This window comes from Ascaphus truei, chromosome 3 (genome assembly GCF_040206685.1).
Source record: "Ascaphus truei isolate aAscTru1 chromosome 3, aAscTru1.hap1, whole genome shotgun sequence".
Taxonomy (NCBI): Eukaryota; Metazoa; Chordata; class Amphibia; order Anura; family Ascaphidae; genus Ascaphus; species Ascaphus truei.
Window position 1 is genome coordinate 436,432,009 of NC_134485.1, and position 11,354 is coordinate 436,443,362.

General features: G+C 54.1%; 1 long non-coding RNA gene across 1 annotated transcript; it reads left to right on the plus strand.

Annotated features, from left to right (window-relative positions):
* The first annotated feature begins 2,158 nt into the window (after nt 1-2,158).
* LOC142490537 (uncharacterized) lies at nt 2,159-10,293 on the plus strand. Its single transcript, XR_012800096.1, has 2 exons — nt 2,159-2,340; nt 9,658-10,293. It is a non-coding gene; the product is annotated as an uncharacterized LOC142490537 (long non-coding RNA).
* The last annotated feature ends 1,061 nt before the right edge of the window (nt 10,294-11,354 follow it).

Here is an 11,354-nt window from a genome sequence, read left to right on the forward strand (position 1 = left end):
AGCAAATCCATAACCCGGCAGCGGGAGCAAGTCCATAACCCGGCAGAAGGGAGCAAGTCCATAACCCGGCAGCAGGGAGCGAGCCCATAACCCGGCACCAGGAGCAAGTCCATAACCCGGCAGCGGGAGCAATTCCTTAATTCGGCACCAGGAGCAAGTCCTTAACCCGGCAGCGGGAGCGAGCCCATAACCCGGCAGCGGGAGCGAGCCCATAACCCGGCAGCAGGAGCAAGTCCATAACCCGGCAGCGGGAGCGAGCCCATAACCCGGCAGCAGGAGCAAGTCCATAACCCGGCAGCGGGAGCGAGCCCATAACCCGGCAGCGGGAGCAAGTCCATAACCCGGCAGCGGGAGCAAGTCCATAACCTCGGCAGCAGGAGCAAATCCATAACCCGGCAGCAGGAGCAAGTCCATAACCCGGCAGCGGGAGCAAGTCCATAACCCGGCAGCAGGAGCAAGTCCATAACCCTGCAGCGGGAGCAAGTCCATAACCCGGCAGCGGGAGCAAGTCCATAACTCGGCAGCAGGAGCAAGTCCATAACTCGGCAGCAGGAGCAAGTCCATAACCCGGCAGCGGGAGCAAGTCCATAACCCGGCAGCAGGAGCAAGTCCATAACCCGGCAGCGGGAGCAAGTCCTTAAAGCGGGAGCAAGTCCTTAACCCAGCAGCGGGAGCAAGTCCATAACCCGGCAGCAGGAGCAAGTCCTTAACCCGGCAGCGGGAGCAAGTCCATAACCCGGCAGCAGGAGCAAGTCCATAACCCGGCAGCGGGAGCAAGTCCATAACCCGGCTGTGGGAGCGAGTCCATAACCCGGCAGCAGGAGCAAGTCCATAACCCGGCAGCAGGAGCAAGTCCATAACCCGGCAGCAGGAGCAAGTCCTTAACCCGGCAGCGGGAGCAAGTCCTTAACCCGGCAGCAGGAGCAAGTCCTTAACCCGGCAGCGGGAGCAAGTCCTTAACCCGGCAGCGGGAGCAAGTCCTTAACCCGGCAGCAGGAGCAAGTCCTTAACCCGGCAGCAGGAGCAAGTCCATAACCCGGCAGCGGGAGCAAGTCCATAACCCGGCTGTGGGAGCGAGTCCATAACCCGGCAGCAGGAGCAAGTCCATAACCCGGCAGCAGGAGCAAGTCCATAACCCGGCAGCGGGAGCAAGTCCATAACCCGGCAGCGGGAGCAAGTCCATAACCCGGCAGCGGGAGCAAGTCCATAACCCGGCAGCGGGAGCAAGTCCTTAACCCGGCTGTGGGAGCGAGTCCATAACCCGGCAGCGGGAGCAAGTCCATAACCCGGCAGCAGGAGCAAGTCCATAACCCGGCAGCGGGAGCAAGTCCATAACCCGGCAGCAGGAGCAAGTCCATAACCCGGCTGTGGGAGCAAGTCCATAACCCGGCAGCGGGAGCAAGTCCATAACCCGGCAGCGGGAGCAAGTCCATAACCCGGCAGCGGGAGCAAGTCCTTAACCCGGCTGTGGGAGCGAGTCCATAACCCGGCAGCGGGAGCAAGTCCATAACCCGGCAGCAGGAGCAAGTCCATAACCCGGCAGCGGGAGCAAGTCCATAACCCGGCAGCAGGAGCAAGTCCATAACCCGGCTGTGGGAGCGAGCCCATAACCCGGCAGCTATATTGTTTCACCAGTTTTATTTCAAATCTTTGATTTTATTTCAAATCAGCTTCATTTAAACTAAGTTTTCTCTTTTTTTTGTAAAGTCTTTGCTACATTTATCCTACAATCCAGATAAAACAGCACAAATGTGTTAAAAGCTCAATCTATAATATTGTAAGAGATAAGCAGCAGTGGAGCGCTTCCACTTTCTCTTATTTTCAGCGCTCGCCTTGTGACCGGGGTCTGATGCCTGTCCCGAGAAATCTGATCCACATATATTGTATGTCTTTATTTATATAGTGCCAAAAGTGTACTCAGCGCGTCACAAACAATACAGTACAGGGAATTATAATAATACAATAAGCGCAGCAAAGTCAGACAATAGGAAAGGAAATCCCTGCCCCGAAGAGCTTACAATCTAAGTGGTTTGTTGGGAGACTTACAGAGATAGCCGGTGAAGGTATAAGTGCTGTACTGTAGATGGCAGTGCTTGGCCACAACAGTTGGTAGGAGTGACGGTGGGTGTGTATATTACAGAGGAGAGTGACACCAGTCACCACTTTCTGCACATGGGTCACATCTGATCACATTCTGTGTCTCCACATCAGGAATCGTCAAAGCCAAAGGAGTCTGAGAGATCATTCTGTCCATGTATCCAGTCTACTACGCACCATGATAACCCTGTCTAATAGATTCAGAGGTGAGCTGCTCCAAACCAGGGCGCTGACCGCACGTGGGTGAGTGTTCAGTATCCTGCTTTGCGAGTGAAAGCCACTTCCTGGAAGACTTGATAAGCTAGTTGCTGACTGCGATTCAGACTGCCTTAAATGGGCTGTTCAACCTTTTTTTAAATGTATGTAATGAAAAAATATAGACACACGAGAAAAAACCGCTGACCAGAACGTCTGTACAGATAGAGCCAGAGTTACTGTCCCTGCTGCAGAGGAAAGTCACGGGAATGCAACCTGCGATATCCCCAGCAGGGATTAGTACAGCAGGGGGTCCGGTGTAAGGGAGCCAGGCGGCTTCTCCAAACATACCGGAAACAATGGTGAAAGGTGCAACATGCTCGAGACACACACACGCACCTCTCACCTTACTCCACTCCATGCTGTTTCCTCCTCTCCATGGCGCAAACTGGTCTGGTCACTATGTCCAGAGAGGTAATACCGGCATACACATACACGCCCAGACAGGTTATACCGGTATACACAAACACGCTGTTGCAGGGTACATGCAACTACACACGCGGGGTCTCTTGACAAGGCTTATTTATTTAGCCTTAAAACATACAGCACACAAAACAAAATAGCTTCTCTTCAGCAGACAAAACAAAATAGCTTATCTTCAGTGTGGCAAACAAAGCAGTTTCTCTTTAGCATGGCAAACAAAGCAGTTTCTCTCCAGCATGCAGGACACAACAGTTCATAAAAAATGTACTTTGCAAACAGACCTTATATCAGTAATCTCTTCAGTAACTCACTCCTGTCTCCTGACCAGTTAGCTGCATGTGTGCACATCCTGTGGTTTTTAACACACCTTGATTAGGCAGCTGGGATCCAACTAATTGCCATGAGCTTCCCAGCTGAAGTTAACCTCATCACTGCTGCACTGCAGACTAAACATATGTCTGCCAGGGATATAGCTGGTGGCTTTTATTTATCCTGTCACACACGCCCAGACAGGTAATACCGGTATACACATATGTAGCCAGGTCCCCCTGTTACCTCCAGGCTGCGTGAGGGGGAGGGCTGTGTGGTTGCTGCAGGGAGATTGATTGTGAGCCAGCGGTGGCCATAACACCCATAAATCCACTGGGAACTACAAGTCCCAGCAGCCTCAGGGGCTGCAGACCACATGTTTCCAAGCACCCAATAGGGCTGCTGCATTTATAACAGTTAGAACAGTGATAGCCATTAGGGCAGTTGGGAGCAGGGTACAGAAGAGGGAGGTAGGGTCCCAGGTGCCAGTAGCCCTGGGACTATGCCAGCTTTCCCCTGCAGGCCTCCACTCACAGTAGGCACCTGCAGCTGTATAGAGAAGCCCACAGTTAGGGACCCTTTTCCGTGTTGTGCAGAATCAGGGACACAGTGTCTGCGCCACGCTGTGACGCGTAACGTGTGGTCTGGGATCAGACCACCTACGTTCGGAGACTGTGTATGGTGGGACGCTCCTGCTGGAGACCACCCCACGCGGAGGCGGAAGGCATCGTTGGAGCAGGCTGCCAGTTGACTGTTCAGTTACACCCGGGGGCTGGAGCGCCCGGGAGGGTAGCCGCATAAGTGCCCCAACACTCACGTGGGCAGCGCTGTCCCACACTGGGGGTGGGAAAGGCCATCGGGGTCTGGACACTGGGACGCTGGTGCCCCTGCACCCACGTACTGTGGGGATATTTTGCGGGTTGGTATATATATATGTCTATTGCTGTTCCTATTGTTACTGTTTATTACCTCCCAGTAAATACTGTTCCCCATACTCTGTGCGAGTATTACTGGGCATATTGTCTTGGGAGGGGCTATCCTACTATGTGAGGATCCCGCTCAGGTGGAGGCGCAGTTTAGTAGATACACATACACCCCAGGCTCCCCAGTGGCGGAGGATCGGGCCTCCTGTTTGCCACACAGGTATAGCAGCACACAGTCGCCCTGACACAGGGGGAAAGGGGGCTACACGTGTAACCAAATACTGTATTTCTATTTAAATGAAGAGCACTCTCTGTGTACACTATAACACAAATAGTGTGGCGAGGGAGTATACGGGAAGGGAAGAGCGGTGGGGCAGATAAAGTTACTGCGCAGGCGTATTCCAGACCCATAGAAAACACAGCCCTGCAATCAGTTATATACAGAGACCACTGTCCCCCCACCAGGGTAATATCCCACGGTCCCTCTGCTCTCTCCCTCTCCTCCTCTCCCACTGTCCCTCTGCACTCTCCCTCTCCTCCTCTCCCACTGTACCTCTGCTCCCTCCCTCTCCTCCTCTCCCACTGTCCCTCTGCTCTCTCCCTCTCCTCCTCTCCCACTGTACCTCTGCTCTCTCCCTCTCCTCCTCTCCCACTGTACCTCTGCTCTCTCCCTCTCCTCCTCTCCCACTGTCCCTCTGCTCTCTCCCTCTCCTCCTCTCCCACTGTCCCTCTGCTCTCTCCCTCTCCTCCTCTCCCACTGTACCTCTGCTCTCTCCCTCTCCTCCTCTCCCACTGTCCCTCTGCTCTCTCCCTCTCCTCCTCTCTCACTGTCCCTCTGCTCTCTCCCTCTCCTCCTCTGTCACTGTCCCTCTGCTCTCTCCCTCTGCTCTCTCCCTCTCCTCCTCTGTCACTGTCCCTCTGCTCTCTCCCTCTGCTCCCTCCCTCTCCTCCTCTGTCACTCTCCCTCTGCTCTCTCCCTCTCCTACTCTGTCACTGTCCCTCTGCTCTCTCCCTCTGCTCTCTCCCTCTCCTCCTCTCTCACTGTCCCTCTGCTCTCTCCCTCTCCTCCTCTCTCACTGTCCCTCTGCTCTCTCCCTCTCCTCCTCTGTCACTGTCCCTCTGCTCTCTCCCTCTCCTCCTCTCTCATTGTCCCTCTGCTCTCTCCACTGCTCTCTCCCTCTCCTCCTCTCCCACTGTCCCTCTGCTCCCTTCCTCTCCTCCTCTCTCACTGTCCCTCTGCTCTCTCCCTCTCCTCCTCTCTCACTGTCCCTCTGCTCTCTCCCTCTCCTCCTCTCTCACTGTCCCTCTGCTCTCTCCCTCTCCTCCTCTGTCACTGTCCCTCTGCTCTCTCCCTCTCCTCCTCTCTCACTGTCCCTCTGCTCCTTCCCTCTCCTCCTCTCCCATTGTCCCTCTGCTCCCTCCCACCCCTCCTCTCCCACTGTCCCCCTGCTCTCTCCCTCTCCTCCTCTCTCACTGTCCCTCTGCTCTCTCCCTCTCCTACTCTGTCACTGTCCCTCTGCTCTCTCCCTCTGCTCTCTCCCTCTCCTCCTCTCTCACTGTCCCTCTGCTCTCTCCCTCTCCTCCTCTCTCACTGTCCCTCTGCTCTCTCCCTCTCCTCCTCTGCTCTCTCCCTCTCCTCCTCTCTCATTGTCCCTCTGCTCTCTCCACTGCTCTCTCCCTCTCCTCCTCTCCCACTGTCCCTCTGCTCCCTTCCTCTCCTCCTCTCTCACTGTCCCTCTGCTCTCTCCCTCTCCTCCTCTCTCACTGACCCTCTGCTCTCTCCCTCTCCTCCTCTCTCACTGTCCCTCTGCTCTCTCCCTCTCCTCCTCTCTCACTGTCCCTCTGCTCTCTCCCTCTCCTCCTCTGTCACTGTCCCTCTGCTCTCTCCCTCTCCTCCTCTCTCACTGTCCCTCTGCTCCTTCCCTCTCCTCCTCTCCCATTGTCCCTCTGCTCCCTCCCTCTCCTCCTCTCTCACTGTCCCTCTGCTCTCTCCCTCTCCTCCTCTCTCACTGTCCCTCTGCTCTCTCCCTCTGCTCCCTCCCACCCCTCCTCTCCCACTGTCCCCCTGCTCTCTCCCTCTCCTCCTCTCTCACTGTCCCTCTGCTCTCTCCCTCTCCTCCTCTCTCACTGTCCCTCTGCTCTCTCCCTCTCCTCCTCTGTCACTGTCCCTCTGCTCTCTCCCTCTCCTCCTCTCTCACTGTCCCTCTGCTCCTTCCCTCTCCTCCTCTCCCATTGTCCCTCTGCTCCCTCCCTCTCCTCCTCTCTCACTGTCCCTCTGCTCTCTCCCTCTCCTCCTCTCTCACTGTCCCTCTGCTCTCTCCCTCTGCTCCCTCCCACCCCTCCTCTCCCACTGTCCCCCTGCTCTCTCCCTCTCCTCCTCTCTCACTGTCCCTCTGCTCTCTCCCTCTCCTCCTCTCTCACTGTCCCTCTGCTCTCTCCCTCTCCTCCTCTCTCACTGTCCCTCTGCTCTCTCCCTCTCCTCCTCTGTCACTGTCCCTCTGCTCTCTCCCTCTCCTCCTCTGTCACTGTCCCTCTGCTCCCTCCCTCTCCTCCTCTCTCACTGTCCCTCTGCTCTCTCCCTCTCACTGTCCCCCTGCTCTCTCCCTCTCCTCCTCTCTCACTGTCCCTCTTCTCTCTCCCTCTCCTCCTCTCTCACTGTCCCTCTGCTCCCTCCCTCCCCTCCTCTCTCACTGTCCCTCTGCTCTCTCCCTCTCCACCTCTCTCACTGTCCCCCTTTCTCCCCCCCCCCCCCAGCTTATCTCTCCCACCTGTCACTAAGGGCTGCCTCTCCTGGATATCATCAACCGCCCATTTTGGTATCTTAACCCTGCAGAGATGTCACCCTACATTACATATAAACCCAGGACTGTCTGAGCCTGTCCCTAATAATGTGGGGTCAGGAGATCACCCTACATTCCATATAAACCCAGGACTGTCTGAGCCTGTCCCTGATAATATCCAGTCAGGGGGTCACCCACATTACATATAAACCCCAGGACTGTCTGAGCCTGTCCCTGATAATATCCAGTCAGGGGGTCACCCACATTACATATAAACCCCAGGACTGTCTGAGCCTGTCCCTGATAATATCCAGTCAGGGGGTCACCCACATTACATATAAACCCCAGGACTGTCTGAGCCTGTCCCTGATAATATCCAGTCAGGGGGTCACCCTACATTACATATAAACCCCAGGACTGTCTGAGCCTGTCCCTAATAATATCCAGTCAGTGGGTCACCCACATTACATATAAACCCCAGGATTTCTGAGCCTGTCCCTGATAATATCCAGTCAGGGGGTCACCCACATTACATATAAACCCCAGGACTGTCTGAGCCTGTCCCTGATAATATCCAGTCAGGGGGTCAGCCACATTACATATAAACCCCAGGACTGTCTGAGCCTGTCCCTGATAATATCCAGTCAGGGGGTCACCCACATTACATATAAACCCCAGGACTGTCGGGGGTCGTATAAAGAGTAACCAGACGCGTTACCGTTGGCGCTCGCAGCTCTGTATAGACGCGACTTGTGACCCCGGATTATATCACAGGCTTGTTTACTGTCCCAGAGTTAGCACTTAGTACTAGGCAGATCAGTTACCCAATGGGAAAATAGTATAACAGAGTGTCACCAGTTGCCATGCAAATGGCACATTACACGGTTATATATGTAGCCAGGTCTCTCTTGCCGCGAGTCCCACTGTGAGTCCCCATAGGGTGTGTGCTGTGAGTCCCCATAGGGTGTGTGCTGTGAGTCCCCATAGGGTGTGTGCTGTGAGTCCCCATAGGGTGTGTGCTGTGAGTCCCCATAGGGTGTGTGCTGTGAGTCCCCATAGGGGGTGTGCTGTGAGTCCCCATAGGGTGTGTGCTGTGAGTCCCCATAGGGTGTGTGGTGTGAGTCCCCATAGGGGGTGTGCTGTGAGTCCCCATAGGGTGTGTGCTGTGAGTCCCCATAGGGTGTGTGCTGTGAGTCCCCATAGGGTGTGTGCTGTGAGTCCCCATAGGATGTGTGCTGTGAGTCCCCATAGGGTGTGTGCTGTGAGTCCCCATAGGGTGTGTGCTGTGAGTCCCCATAGGGTGTGGGCTGTGAGTCCCCATAGGGTGTGGGCTGTGAGTCCCCATAGGGTGTGGGCTGTGAGTCCCCATAGGGTGTGGGCTGTGAGTCCCCATAGGGTGTGGGCTGTGAGTCCCCATAGGGTGTGTGCTGTGAGTCCCCATAGGGTGTGGGCTGTGAGTCCCCATAGGGTGTGGGCTGTGAGTCCCCATAGGGTGTGGGCATGATCCCTAAAGGGAATTCATTCAAATGTTCAGGGAGCGATGTTACGTTGTTCAGCAGGTGTGAACAATAAAGTTATAGCGGCCTCTCACTAAGGTTAGGGGGGCCTCTCACTAAGGTTAGGGGGGCCTCTCACTAAGGTTAGGGGGACCTCTCACTAAGGTTAGGGGGGCCTCTCACTAAGGTTAGGGGGGCCTCTCACTAAGGTTAGGGCGGCCTCTCACTAAGGTTAGGGGGGCCTCTCACTAAGGTTAGGGGGGCCTCTCACTAAGGTTAGGGGGGCCTCTCACTAAGGTTAGGGGGGCCTCTCACTAAGGTTAGGGGGGCCTCTCACTAAGGTTAGGGGGGCCTCTCACTAAGGTTAGGGGGGCCTCTCACTAAGGTTAGGGGGGCCTCTCACTAAGGTTATGGGGGCCTGTGACAGAAATTGGCTGGCTTACTAGCCACTCCCCGGGGAAGGCAGGGGGTTATTCTATGTAGCGTAGATCTGTGAGTGAGGCTGGGTCCCCAGTCTTTACTGTGACACGCGCGCCAGGCGGGGGGGGGCGGCGCGTGCACAGCGCTACACCGCGATCTGCGGTCTGGGGGGAGAGGGAAGGTTTGCGATGGGAGGGGGCGTGGCTGTGGGTTTGCGGGGGCGTGGCCATGACGTCCCGTGGCTGGTTCACCCTTATTGGCTGAACCGCCGGCGGGGGCGTGGCCACGCCCCCATCGCAGATGTCGAGGTCAAATTCCCCTGCCTCCCTGAAAAGCTATCGCGCACCGCTGGGGAAAGGTGGGCGACAAGGTAGGGACTGGGACCGGCCGGACTGGGGGGGCGGGGCTTGATAGCACAGCGCACGCCGAGCCGTGCGCTGTGGCGGGGACTGGGACCGCCCCCTTAGGGTGTTCTGTCTGTGTGACGTCAGAGAGTAAGGGCTGCTACTGGCAGAGCTGCCAGAGTAAGTATGTCACGGCAGACCAGGCAATTACACCTTTGTACAGGATCATATCACTGAGCAAAACCAGCTAATGAAACAAATTGTACATTTATTCACAGGAAACGGCAAACACACAATGTTACACAATGTACAGTAATCAGACGCACTTTGTTGGGAATTGGGGTACAGCCTAGTCTCTCCTAAGTGCAGAGAATCCTCACCCTGATAACAGTTGCATAAACAGGACAGAAAATATTCCGGGCAGCTCTGCGCTGAAGCAGCCCTTTTCTGCTGGAGACTTGAAACTGGACACTTAGCATCTGAGAATCTTAGAGGACAGAAACACTTGGAGAACACTGCAGAACATGGAGAATAATTAGAAAACTCCTTAGAAACAGCGAACAATCTGAGCTGCGTGAGGGTTTTTAAAACCTGTCCGTTTAATTCACAGGACCCTTATATCCCAATCAAAAAGCCTGAGGAGTTTCTCAGCAGCTAATCAGAGCACGGCTGGCAGGACGTACTGGGTTACCTGAGAATCTGAATGAACCCAGGGGCATGGGAGACCCCTCCATGCCACTCACGGTGACAGGCCGCGACCAGGCTGGGGAGCCAAATGGCCATGCACATTGCGTCCATTGATCTGCGGATGTGGATAATTGAATCCCGCCCTCCTGTCCAAATGTCTGTCACACGTTGGACATCCCCTGGGCTTTTATCCCCAGACGTCCTGCCGGACCTCCTGGTACACTGAGGAAAAAGGAGAGAGATCCAGCGCTACACGGATTTCAAGATAATGAATTTATTGTGCCACACGACGTTTCGACCAACAGGTCTTTTTCAAGTGACAAGGCATACTCAAATGAGGGTCTACCTAGTATATATACCCTCCAACATTAATCAAACAAGTGAAAAAACAAGTGAAAACAGTTACATAATCACCCCAGCTGCTCCCAGTCCGCTTCCTCCTGGTACCACTTGGAAGCCCAGAGGCCTGTCAGCGCATTAGTTCTGAGAGTCCCAGCTCATTTCTGTGCACAAGCATAAGTTTTAAGACACACAGTTTAATAAAACATGCCTTACGCTTTTAGGTCTAAATCTTTTTGGTGATGAGGGATAGAATGAGAACTTGTACTTTTTAGTCCCACTAAAAACATATACAGTATGTATGTATGTATGTATGTATGTATGTATGTATGTATGTATACAGTATACATATACAGTATACAGTATATATAAAAGCATATACAGTATGCCTCACACTCTGCAAAACCTGACTTTAACCGCACCCCACAGTGTATGTATGTATGTATATATATATATATATATATATATATATATATATATATATATATACACACACTGGAGCACCCCCTGAACCCCTATACTTGATTCAGGGTGATCTGGGCATTAGCTAGGTATCCCCATTAAGCTAGGGACCCCTTGACGGTTTAAGGGATACCTCACATCCCAATGCCCCCTTTACCTTTCTGGGTTGTGCTGAAGCAGGGAATTTAGTGGTGAGTCATGCCTTAAACAGCTTCTGGGTGACCTGGGCATTAAATGAGTATCCACCTTAACCTAGGGACCTCTTGACTGTGTCAGGGACACCTCACATGCCTATGCCCCTTTTACCTTTCTGGTCTGTGCTGAAGCAGGGAACTTGGCGTAACTGTTTTCAAGGGAGGATTTTGACCAGAGGTCTGTGCCTATATGTCCCCACAACCCCCCTTGAAACTCATAGCCTGTGAATCTCCACTGGTCAGCACTCCTGGAAAGGTAAAACACACAAATTCTTTATCGTTGCACAATCACATACATTTCCTGTACAACCAATGGGTCCAAGAGCTGACACTCTAAACCCACAAATATAGTTCAGAGGTAACCAGCCGGGCATAATACCATTATTGATAGCCTGGTTACCCCTTCACCGTCACACCTCCCCCCTCAAGGTGAAGCCACGGTTGCAGTCACGTTTTCTGGTGGCTCGACCAGCCTGGTACCTCTTGAGGTTTTCGGCTCACAGGGCGTGTCCTGTCGGAGAAGTCCATCGGCGTTGCCGTGCTCGCCGCCTTTCTAGTGTTGGATAGAAAAGTCAAACTCCTGCAATGCAAGACTCCAGCGAAGCAATTTGCCATTCTCCCCCGA